A 12,139-nucleotide genomic window follows, 5' to 3' on the forward strand; every position below is an offset into this window, starting at 1 on the left:
GTTATATTAAAGCGATTTTATATTTTATAGTTATTTAAAGACCAATTTTATCACTTTTCCTAAAAGTTTTGCAATGTATTTGGGAAATTGTAGAATTCAAGCTATTTTTATATTTTTTCTCCAGAAAACCGAGACAAGAAAGCGTGGGCAGCATTAAAAACATTGGTCTGATTTATGAAAGGAGTTTGTTATGCAAGCGGGTGTGGACCCACTGTGCCACTGACTGGGTATGCTCAAGAGGGGCATAACTAAGCAGCTACCTGGTCTTCACTAGAGCCTCTGATGGTGAGGATAGGCTTGGGCTGCAGGGTGCCACTCCAGAGCAATCCCCAGGCCAGTGGCAGCTGACCACAGGAGTCAGGATACCTGGTGCAAGCACCGAGGGGCTTGCATGGCCAAGAAGGTGATGGCAATCAGACAAAGTCCAGAAACAAGATCCGAGGTCAGGGTAAAGCGGCAATCAGGCAAAGGTCCAAAAACGTAATCCGAGGTCAGGGTCAGGCGGCAAACAGGCAAAGTCCAAGGGTAAGAAACAAGGTCCGGTACACAGTAAAGCAAACAGAAGAAACACCTTTGCACTAGCAGTTACACAGGGTAAACTACACCTGTAGTAGGAGGTGGCTTTAAATACCTGCAGAGATCCAGCTATAGGCTGTAGACAACAGAGGGCATGTATGTGTTACCTCAAAGATTTAAGAGGAACACACCAGCTCAAACACCAGAGCAAGTCTCCAGCAGGAAGGAAACTCCGGCATGAAACACAGGTAGTGGGGTTACTCTATCTGAAAGGTAGGACCCGGCGCCCGTGGCTGCAATTAGGAGCAGCGGCGCCGGCACGAACTGCAGTGCTAACAGCAGTGCTAACCCTACCCCCCCCCTACACCCCCTCTCCTAAGGCCTGTTCCTGCACAAGTATTTTTTCAAAAGACGGGGCGCATTGATGTTCTCTCTGGGTTCCCAAGATCTCTCCTCAGGGCCAAACCCCTTCCAATCTACCAGAAACAGGGTTCTCCCTCTACTCTTCTTCACCCCCAGAATGGCCTTTACCTCATATACGTTCTCATCACTGACCACTACGGCAGCTGAGACAGGTCTCTTGACAAAACGATTCAGGATGACGGGTTTTAGCAGGGAGACATGGAAGGAATTCGGTATCCGGAGTGAGGGCGGCAGCTTAAGTTTGTAGGAAACCTCGTTAATTTGTTCCAGAATTTCAAAAGGTCCGATGAAGCATGGACCCAATTTGTAAGAGGGTATTTTGAGCCGGATGTATTTTGAAGCGAGTCAGACTTTATCACCAGGATGGAACTTAGGAAAAACTCTACGTCTCTTATCTGTGGATTCCTTCATGCGGACGTAAGCTTCTTTAAGAGCTCCCCTAGTCTCCTCCCAGATTTAGCATCTGCGGCAGGGATACCGGAAGAAGAGGACACCGGGAGAGGGATATTCAGTTGTTGGCCATAAACAACAAAAAATGGCGATTTCTTGGAAGATTCGCTGTCATGATTATTGTACCAAAACTCAGCCCAAGGTAATACCTCAACCCAGTTATCATGATGGAGGTTGATGAAATGTGGTAGAAAACTGGTCAGGATTTGATTAACACGTTCCACTTGACCATTAGACTGTGGATGATAAGCTGAAGAAAAGTCCAGAGAAACATTCAAGAGATTACAAAGAGCTCTCCAAAAGATAGACATGAACTGTACACCTCTATCAGACACAATACGGTGGGGAAAACCATGGAGATGAAAAATATGCTCAATAAATTTTTTTGCCAGCTAAGGAGCAGAAGGAAGACCAGGCAGAGGAACGAAGTGAGCCATTTTGGAGAAACGATCCACCACTACCCAGATCACAGAACACCCCGAGGACAAGGGTAGATCAGTAAATAAAGTCAATAAAATCCATGGCTATCTGTTGCCAAGGAGCCTCAGGAACGGGCAGGGGAAGCAAGAGGCCCGCTGGACGTTGCTTGGAGGTTTTATACTGTGAGCATGACGCACGGGCACCGACAAACTCTTGGATGTCTTGCCGCATAGTTGGCCACCAACACCATTGAGAAATAAGTCTAAAAGTCTTTCTTTGTCCTGCATGGCCTGCAATTTTTAAGGAATGACCCCAGACTATGCTCTTCCTGAGGTTCCGTGCAACAAAAGTCTTTCTGGGCAGAATCTCCCTTAAGGGAGCTCCCTTACGGGTCAAAGCAGAAATGGGGGCAGTCAAGGATGAGAAGTGCGGCACGAACTGGCGATAGTAGTTGGCGAATCCCAGGAACCACTGGATTGCTTTTAAACCAGAAGGACGAGGCCACTTTAAAATTGCTGACAGCTTCACAGGATCCATCTGCAGACCAGTGTCGTATAATATGTATCCACAGAATGGAAGAGAGGATTTCTCAAATGAACATTTCTCGAACTTGGCATACAGACGATTTTGCCTTAATCTTTGAAGGACCAAACGAACCTGCTTCCGGTGAGTAGCAAGATCTGGAGAAAAAACAAGGATATCATCAAGATACACTACGACACAGGAATATAGCAAGTCTCTGAAGATGTCGTTAACAAACTCCTGAAACAGTGCAGGGGCGTTGCTTAGTCCAAAGGGCATTACCAGGTATTCATAGTGACCGTCACGGGTATTAAAGGCGGTTTTCCACTCATCTCTTTGGCGAATTCTGATCAGATTGTAGGCCCCACGTAGGTCTAATTTGGAAAAGACTTTAGCTCTCCTAAGGCAGTCAAACAAATCAGGGATTAGGGGAAGCGGGTACTTATTTTTTACTGTTATCTTGTTAAGTCCCCTGTAGTCGATGCAAGGACGTAGGGAGGGAGCCATCTTTCTTCTTTACAAAGAAGAAACCTGCACCAGCCGGAGAGAAAGATTTGCGGATAAATACTCTGTCAAGGTTCCCTTTGATATACTCGGACATGGCTTGAGTCTCTGCTGGTGAAAGGGGATAGATGTGCCCCCGAGGAGGCGAGGAGCCCGGGACCAAGTCAATAGGACAGTCATACGGCCTGTGAGGAGGTAGCGTCTCAGCCTCCTTTTTACCAAAGACATCCATATATGCATGATAGGCTGCTGGTAGACCCTGGAGTTTGGGTGGTACCTGTGTTGACCGAGCTGGCGGGACAGAAAGGAGACACCTTCCATGACAGGATGATCCCCAACGCAGCACCACTCCGGACCTTCAGTCAAGGACAGGTTCATGAACACGTAGCCACGGAAGTCCAAGAAGTAGGGGATGCGACACACTTGGCAGAACCAGGAACACATTTTCTTCAGAATGAAGTGTTCCCACCTGTAATTTTACAGGTTTCGTGATGAAGTATATGGACTCAGACAGAGCCTTTCCATCGACAGACGATATGGTCAGAGGCCTCCGTAGGCATTGAATGGGTATCTGATAGCGATCCACTAGGCATTGTTGAAGGAAATTTCCTGCTGCTCTGGAATCCAGAAGCGCCCTTTCCGTAAATCGAACAGCGCCTAAAGACAAAGTTACTGGCAGAGACAGAGGAGGAGAGGAATTACCTTCGCCTAGGGCTGCCGGTGACATTTCTGAGTGACATTGATGATGCACTACTCCCAGCTATAGATGCAAGTTGCCAATATCGTCTACGCTCCATCTCAGGGCCCACCGCCTCCTCCTCCTGCTGTTGCTGCTGCCGCCTGCCCAGCACTCCATTCACAAAAACTGTATTACACACTTCTGGGTGACATTGATCATGCACTACACCCGGCTCTAGATGCCAGTTACCAATCCCATCCACGCTCCGTCTCAGGGCCCACTGCCTCCTCCTCCTGCTGTTGCTGCTGCCGCCTGTCAGTACTCCATTCACTAAAATTGTAAACTTCTGAGTGACATTGATGATGCACTAAACCCAGCTCTAGATGCCAGTTACTAATTCTGTACCCACTCTGTCTCAGGGCCCACCGCCTCCCCCTCCTGCTGTTGCTGCTGCCGCCTGCCCACTACTCCATTCACAAAAGTTGTTTTGCACACTTCTGGGTGTCATTGACGATGCACTACACCCAGCTCTAGATGCCAGTTACCAATGCCGTCCATGCTCTGTGTCAGGGCCCACCGTCTCCTACTCCTGCTGTTGCTGCTGCCGCCTGTCAGTACTCCATTCACAAAAATTGTATTACACATCTCTAGGTACCATTGAAGATGCACTACACCCAGCTCCAAATGTCAGTTTCCAATGCTGTTCACACTCCGTCTCAGGGCCCACCGCCTCCCCTTCCTGCTGTTGCTGCTGCTGCCTGTCAGTACTCCATTCACCAAAATTGGACACTTCTGGGTGACATTGACGATGTACTACTCCCAGCTCTCCATGACTCTTACCAATGCGGTCTCCCTGGTGATAACACATGTCATCCAGGTCATGATGCCAGCTAGCATATATTATTATTATTATTATTATTATTATTATTAATAAACAGGATTTTTATATCGTTAAGATATTATGCAGCTATGTAAAATCAATAGGGGTGCGTACATTAAAAAGGAACGCATTGTCCTTCTGTTTTGATGGCAGAAACTGTTGCTAGTGGGTTGAGTTCACCCTTTTTCAATGTTCTAATGTTTATGCTGCCTTCTGGACGCTGTCAATCATGTAAAAAATCTTATTTACCTGGTGTCACTTTGTCTGCTAATTTCTGTAAGACAAGGTCTTTTGAAACTTTTGTATTTTTTCTTTGTTGCCATTGTTCTCCAACATTTACATAGCAAATTTGGTGGTTCTAACATGTATTAAAGTTTAAAGTCTGCCTATTGACTTTAATGGAATTCGCAAAATCGATTCGAAATTTCGGGAACCCAGCGGAAGTTTGAGGAAATTTTCCCCTGACTGTCAGAGGCCCTCTCGCCCATCCCTACCCTTGAAATAACTTCCCTTCTTTAAACACTATATCCACAGCCGACAGTACATTAGTGTGGTGGTCAGTAGGAAGAATGCCTCTTACATTACTATCTATTAAGAAGAATGTCACCATTATATATAGCCAAAAGATCATTGGTGTCAATGCTATCATTGGTAAAGTGAACTGCTATTCAAACATTTCCCATTGCTCAAGAAACCCCTAGCAAGCCCTAAAGGAACCTTATAGTTTCAAAGATAGGAAACCCTAATCTAGAGGGTCTTGTTCTTTTAGTTTGGTAGGAATGTAGGAATGCAGATGCTGGAGTCAGCCAGCCACAAAAGAAGGAGACATCTGCAAAAATGCACAAAAGACAGGCTCAAAAAATGTCAAAATGTGTAAAAGCTAAGTTACTTCAGGCAAATATTTCCTGAAAACTTCAAGTAATCAATGACTGAGAAGAAGTTGTCCTTCAGGAGCTACTTTGGGCTTTAGTGATTGATGGAAATCTTCTTTAATCATAGCCCTGTTTTTATTCCAGTGAGCAACATGGAGAGAAAGAGGAAAACCTGAAGTTGGCAATAAAACAAATCATAAACTTTGACCGAGAGAAGGAAGACCTGACTGACCCCATGGTGCTACCACCGATTCATTCACCCATTATAGTCTCTATTTCCAGTCTTTGAGAGCTTTAAAAAAAATTTAAACAAGCCAATGTGTAAAAGTACAAAAAATAGTAGGCAAATATTTGTACAGTTCAAAAAGTAGCAGTTATTTGTTTACGACATCACTGACCAACTTCTTTGAAGAAGACAACTTTGAAGTATTTTCCTCCTCAAGCTGCATTCCACTTCCCAATCCTGTACACATATAGACATTTTCTCTTTTAGCTTAGAACAAATATAATAGAATAATGTTTCTCTGACTGAATTGGAACTGAAAGATAAGTGGGAGGTGGAATTGGGCTGTAATGCTGTCAAAAAGCTAAATAATTATTCTATTTACCAGAAAGCAATGTGACCCAATCACCGAGTCTTCATGATCAACTGATGACTGAAAATGATAAATATTGCTTTATGATAATAGGTAATACAGCTGCTAAAATATAAAGAACTGGATAGCAAAAATACTGTACAGAATATCAGAATGACAGAATCAAAGCCTTTACAACACTAAAATGGTTTCCCAGTCCCAGAAGTTTTATCACATCCAAGGCTTTCATTCCACAGATCATGGAGATACTTATCTTTCCATCAAGGTAGACTTTGCTTTTCAGTATGATTCAGTTAAGATACAAGGGCTGGCTGAAAGAAGCACAGTATAAGGTAGAGAACCTGGCAGGACTACGAGGATTCTGACAGTGGCTTTGATCTGCAAGACAGACATGTTTTATACGGTTGTTTTTTTTGTATTTTTTTGTTCATTTATAAAATATTGTCACCTGTGCATGATATAGACAAATCTGAAATACCATATTTTTGGAGGTCACATTCGGGGAAGACTCCTGATTGATATTTCTATTGGCTTTATAATTCATCACCTTCATCCAGTTTGTGATTTCTTCAAAGACATCATTGTGCTAAGACTCCATGAGAGATGCATCATGGAATTCAATAAATGGCTGGATGCTCGCATTGGAGCTTTTGACTGGTCGCACACCTCTGAGCTGCAGGGGAGAAGGTTCAGTATATTTATAAATGTTCTGGTTATCCTAAGCATAACCGTACATACAGAGCGAGTCCAACAAATGTGATATTTTAGTGGAGACCAGTAGGCTACGTCAGCGTTTTAATTTCCTCTGTAATACCATGGATTTATGCATTAAACAATGTTCATTGCCATTTGTTTCTGCTCCCTCTTACTCCTGGGAAGGTTGAGAAATATGATATCAATTGTTTTAGCTATCCATTCCCTAGTCAAGACTTTGCATGCCAGAATAATGTCCTGCCCACCAGCTGTGTGTATTCATACTTCACAATTTCTGTTTTAGGAAACTAAAAAACAACAAAATATGAAGTAGTAGATTGGGCTAATCTACCCACCACTCTGCTGTCCCCTTCTACTAGCCTTACAGCCAAAATTATTTGCTCCATGTCCTGCTCCCCCATCTCCCATTGTGAGCTCTGCTGGGCTACAAAATGCTGATAAAAAGGACATTTCAATGTCTGCGTAAAAATAAGGTTTACTTATGTATTAATGATGCAGAGCTCCATTTATTGTTGTCTACATGTGTCTGGAGCCCAGATTTAAGGATGTGCTTTTAGATCCTTGCAGAAGCCCAACTGTGATTGTTTTTCTGTAATTAGGTTCATGATGAGTGTCTTATTTTTCAGTGAAAAATGTAAAGATAAAGAAACAAAAATCAAAGGAAAAATTGAAAATGTGATGAGATGTGACCTTGGGAAGGAGAATCCAGCCCACCCAGTGGTGGTACCTTGGGCCGATTGTCTCATTACAGCCGTAGTTTTAAAAATGATGAGCAGAGACCAAGATGACTACATCAGAAACCTGAGAAAAATATTGCTTTTCCCCAAACCTGGAAGTCATCTGATATTAAATGGGCTTCTCAACACAACACATTACTTTGTTGGGGAGGATCGGTACCATGTGTTTTCATGTGATGAGGGACTTGTAAGGCAAGTTCTACATGGAGAAGGCTTCATCATCGGTCAATGTGAAGTTCTCAGGACAGCAGACAGTGATTTGTGTGATTATTTAGGGCTTATAGTCATCATAGCTCACAGACAGATCTAAGCAGATAGGATTGTTAACAAAGTATCAATAAATAAAATATTTAGGAAACATTTGTTTTTGTTTGTCTATTTTTACATTAAGAACCCCATCCCTGATGATTGTGTGTTGCTTGAATTTGCCTCTGTTTAATTTGCCAGCAGTGTTCCTCAATGTTCAGGATAATTTGTGAGATGAATTTAAATTTAAATCAATAGAGAAACATCGAAATTTATCATCTGGTCTTTGTCATGCTTTCAGACCAGCCAAATACAAGATAAGGAAGACTCCCACATATGTGTAGAACCATGGGGAGGGACATTTCAATTTACAGTTTACTGGGTCCCCTATAATTTGTAAGTAGAGTTTTGGTGGAATCCTGGCTTTAATAAAATAATTATTCTACTAGCCAAAAAATCTACTAAAATTCTTTCTGAATGTCCTCAGCATCAAAAGGCTAAACCTCAGCCAATGCAGCTCATGGATTCCAGTTGGTGGCCTACAAGAAGCACAGCATGTAATTTGACAGGTTGTCACTGGCTGCCCGATTAATTCTTTAAACTGTATGTTCCCTGTGCTTGTCATCATCCACCAACTGGATTCACCGTACATTGTGTGTGTCATTGACAGCCAAGCAAATCCGACCAGTGGATAATGATGGGTACGGCATACAGCCCAGTAGATCCAGCTAGCAGGAGAAAACAGATGCCCAGGGCAATATGGGGAAGCCAAATCATTATGGGAAGGTGCCAAATCTAAACAGGTTACATCAAGGATGTTTGGCTTTTGATTCAAACTGAAGTCAAACTCCAAATTTACTATAAACCAGTTCTTCCTCTTGGACCAGTTCTATCTGATAGAATATATAAATGTTCTAAGCTGAGAAAATGGAACTCCTGAGTGTTCCAGCTTCAGAACTTAAAAATTAAAAATAGTTTTTTCAACTTCTTGCATTTGGCCTTTAAGGACAATATTTAATTGACATCTCACTTGGCCACTTGTTTATCACCTTTACCCAATCAGTGACTTCTTTGAAGACATCATTCTATTAAGACTCAAAGTGGGATGCATCATGAAACTGAACATGTTATCACCATTGAGACGTGCTACTTCCCCCACATCTTAGATCGTAAGCTCTTCTGCGCAGGGTCCTCCCCTCTGGTGTCCTTGTTCCAACACGTATTCTATGTACAGAGCTGTGTGATATGTTGATGCTATATAAATACTGTGTAATCATAATAATAACCATTCATTATTGTCGTATTGTTAACTCGTTTTCTTTTAACCTTATTGAAAGGGTGTTGTCTGTATCCAGTGTCTTGTAATAACCACACAGAACCACGTTGCTCTCCAAGCTGCAAAAAATTGTCCCTCCCCACAGCTGTACTCATTTCTTCTTCATAGAATATTAAAGAGAACAGAACAGACAAGAACAATGTTCCTCAGATTAAACTAAAACTGTAAGACGTGGTGGAATGGGAGTTGGGCTTTAATGGCTGCAAAGCAAGAACAACAAATAATTAATTGTGTTATCAGAAAGTGTAACATGATCAAGTCCTCATGATCAGCTGAAGATGGTAAATAATAATTTTCTGATAATAGGTAAGAGCGCTGCTATTATATAGGGAACTGGATAGCACAACTATTGTGTAGAGCTTTAGAACTACAGAATAAAAGCATTTCAATTCAGAAGAACAACTACATGGATTTGCAGTCCCTGAAGTTTTATCATATCCATGGCTTTCATTCCAGGGATCATCTAGATACTTATCTTTCTAATAAGCCAGGCATGGTTTTTCTGTATGATTTCATCCAATTCCCTATGGAAACTCTTCAGAAATGGATGGAGACAAGTAAGTATCAATTCCTAGCAAAAGCTACCTAATCTATCCAGTTTAGATCATTGTATTAAATATATCTGAAGTGTCAGGGTATATGCATTACATTTTGATGAGTTAAGATACAAGGAAGGGCCAGCATATGGAATCACAGTGAAAGGTAAGTAAGGTGTCACCTAGCACAGCCATGAAAATTCTGTCTGCCGCTTTGCTCTGTTAGACAGCAACTGATGTTTTGTGCAGTCGGTTTACTTAAAATATTATCACCTTTGCATGATGTGAAGACACAACTGATATATCATATTCTTGCAGATCGTGTTCAGGGAGGACTACTGATTGATTTTTCCTGTGGTTCTATAATTCATCACCTTCATCCATTTTGTGATTTCTTCAAAGACATCATTGTGCTAAGACTCCATGAGAGATGCATCATGGAAATCAACAAATGGCTGGATACTCGCACTGGAGCCTTTGACTGGTTGCACGCCTCAACAATCATCACTGAGCTGCATGGGAGAAGGTGCAGTATGCTTATAAACTTTCTGGTTGTCATTAGAATGTCTTTTTGTGTAGTTGTGTATTTGTTGTGTATGGGGTGAGTAATAATGCTATAGCCAACCCCTAGGTTTGCAAAAACTAAACTTATTTTTGTATAGGAGAGAATACAACAAGAGAGTGTTTTTTTTGATAATTATAATCAAAGTGCTTTTTTATAAATAATATATAAATGGTTTATAGATAGTTTTTTCATGGATTACATTACCATAGCATGTTTTATATAATTCAGATTGTGGCAATAATATAGAAAACATGGATAAGAGTATGAAAGTAGTGCAAAAGAAATAGAATTTTTTTCAATGTACATTCTGTTATTGCATATACCTAAATACATATTACATACAATCATCCTATGTATATCATATAAGTCTAACATGCCTCTTAGGTATTTTCAACTATCTTCGAACATGATGAGAAACCATAATATTATATATGTTTATCAATATTCATTGAAAAAATACAAACTACCAGTAAAGGAATACAAAGTCTATTTGTTCACAACATATTAGCATATACCATCCATTATACGATTTATGTTTTATTCATGGGTGTGCCTTAATGTTCAGTCCCATGCACATCTTGAGAGTTGGGCATACTAAGTAACAAGAATATATAATACATCTCAACTTGGTTGTAAACCATGTATACATACAAATTTATGAATCAAAGTTAGTTTATACATTCCTCCTATGAATATATCCATCAAAGAGGACTGAGAGATAAGATAAGTATTTCATGTTCGTATAGGATCTATATGATAAACAAAATTAATGTTTGGTAATAGGTTCAATATTCCAATTGTATACATTATAAAAATGGTTTGTAGCTCAGTGTGTCATTTAAACCTGGATATAGATTAGCCTTTAGCATGACTATCCATCTTGTTTCCAGTTGTAAAAGGTTTTTGTCCACATCCCCACCACGGGGGTTCGTTGGGACCTTTTCATGTGCATAGAAACTAATCATATTTTGAATAAAATTATGTTGGTTAGCTACATGGTATCCTATAGGGCTGACAATTTTTCCATGTGAATGATTGGATATGTTCATAGATCCGTTTTTTAAATGCACAATTGGTCTTGCCTATGTAAAAGCATCCACATTGGCAGGTTAGCAGATAAATATTACCTGTTGTGTTACAGTTTATAAATTGTTTGGGGGTAAATGACTGTTCATTGGGTAGGACGATACATTGAGCCTCTCGAATATAAGGGCTTTGATGACAGTGCCAACGTCTAAAAGTACCTTTCACTTCAGGTAGATCCTTGTGTTGTCGCATCGTGAAGTTTCTGGATGTAAGATGATCTTTTAAGGATGGTGGAGCTCTCCTATACACAAAGTGGGGCTCCACAGTAACACAAGGACCCCTTCAAAAAAACCCTGAGGAAACCGTTATGGCGAAACGCGTCGGTAAATAGGAGACAAAAGGACAATACTCAAAAAAAAACACTAATTGGATCCTGTCTATCTAACTGATTTCCCAGGATTCACTTTTCCTTCTTCTGCAAATAGGAGCATAAATCTAGTTTTGAAAAAGCCCCTTCTGTAATAAGGAAGGGGTTCTGAACAAAAAAAATTATTGTGATACTGTATTTTTACATATCTGTTACTTTGTTTTTTATTTATAAAAAACACTTTGATTATAATTAGCCAACCCCTATCTTGTTTTATTCTCTCCCATTAAAAAAATAATAATAATTAGTTGTATAACTACTGGAGTCCACCAACGGGCACCTGGGCACAGGTATTCCAGCTCAGGATATTTGGACTCCATTCCACAATTCTTCTCCTTTTCTTGGTTTTGCCATTTTTGATGTCACCCCATAAGTTTTCTATTGGATGAAGGTCTAGGGATTAGGTTGGCCACTCCATATTTGTCAATCTTGTTGGTCTGGAACCAAGATGTTGTTTGTTTACTAGTGTTTGGGTTGATGTCTTGTTGAAACATCCCTTTCAAGGTCATTTCCTCTTTGGTATCAAGTATTTTGATGGTTCAAACCGATTCATAATGCTTGCATCGCCATATTTCACATTGTAATGTGACCTGAATTCGGTGTTTGGGGGTCATCAGACAAAATGTTTGCAGCCCCTAAACCCCAAAATACCAATCTTGCTTCCAATCTGGCCACAAAATGTTGAGTTAT

The sequence above is a fragment of the Pyxicephalus adspersus genome, chromosome 11, assembly GCF_032062135.1.
Source record: "Pyxicephalus adspersus chromosome 11, UCB_Pads_2.0, whole genome shotgun sequence".
Taxonomy (NCBI): Eukaryota; Metazoa; Chordata; class Amphibia; order Anura; family Pyxicephalidae; genus Pyxicephalus; species Pyxicephalus adspersus.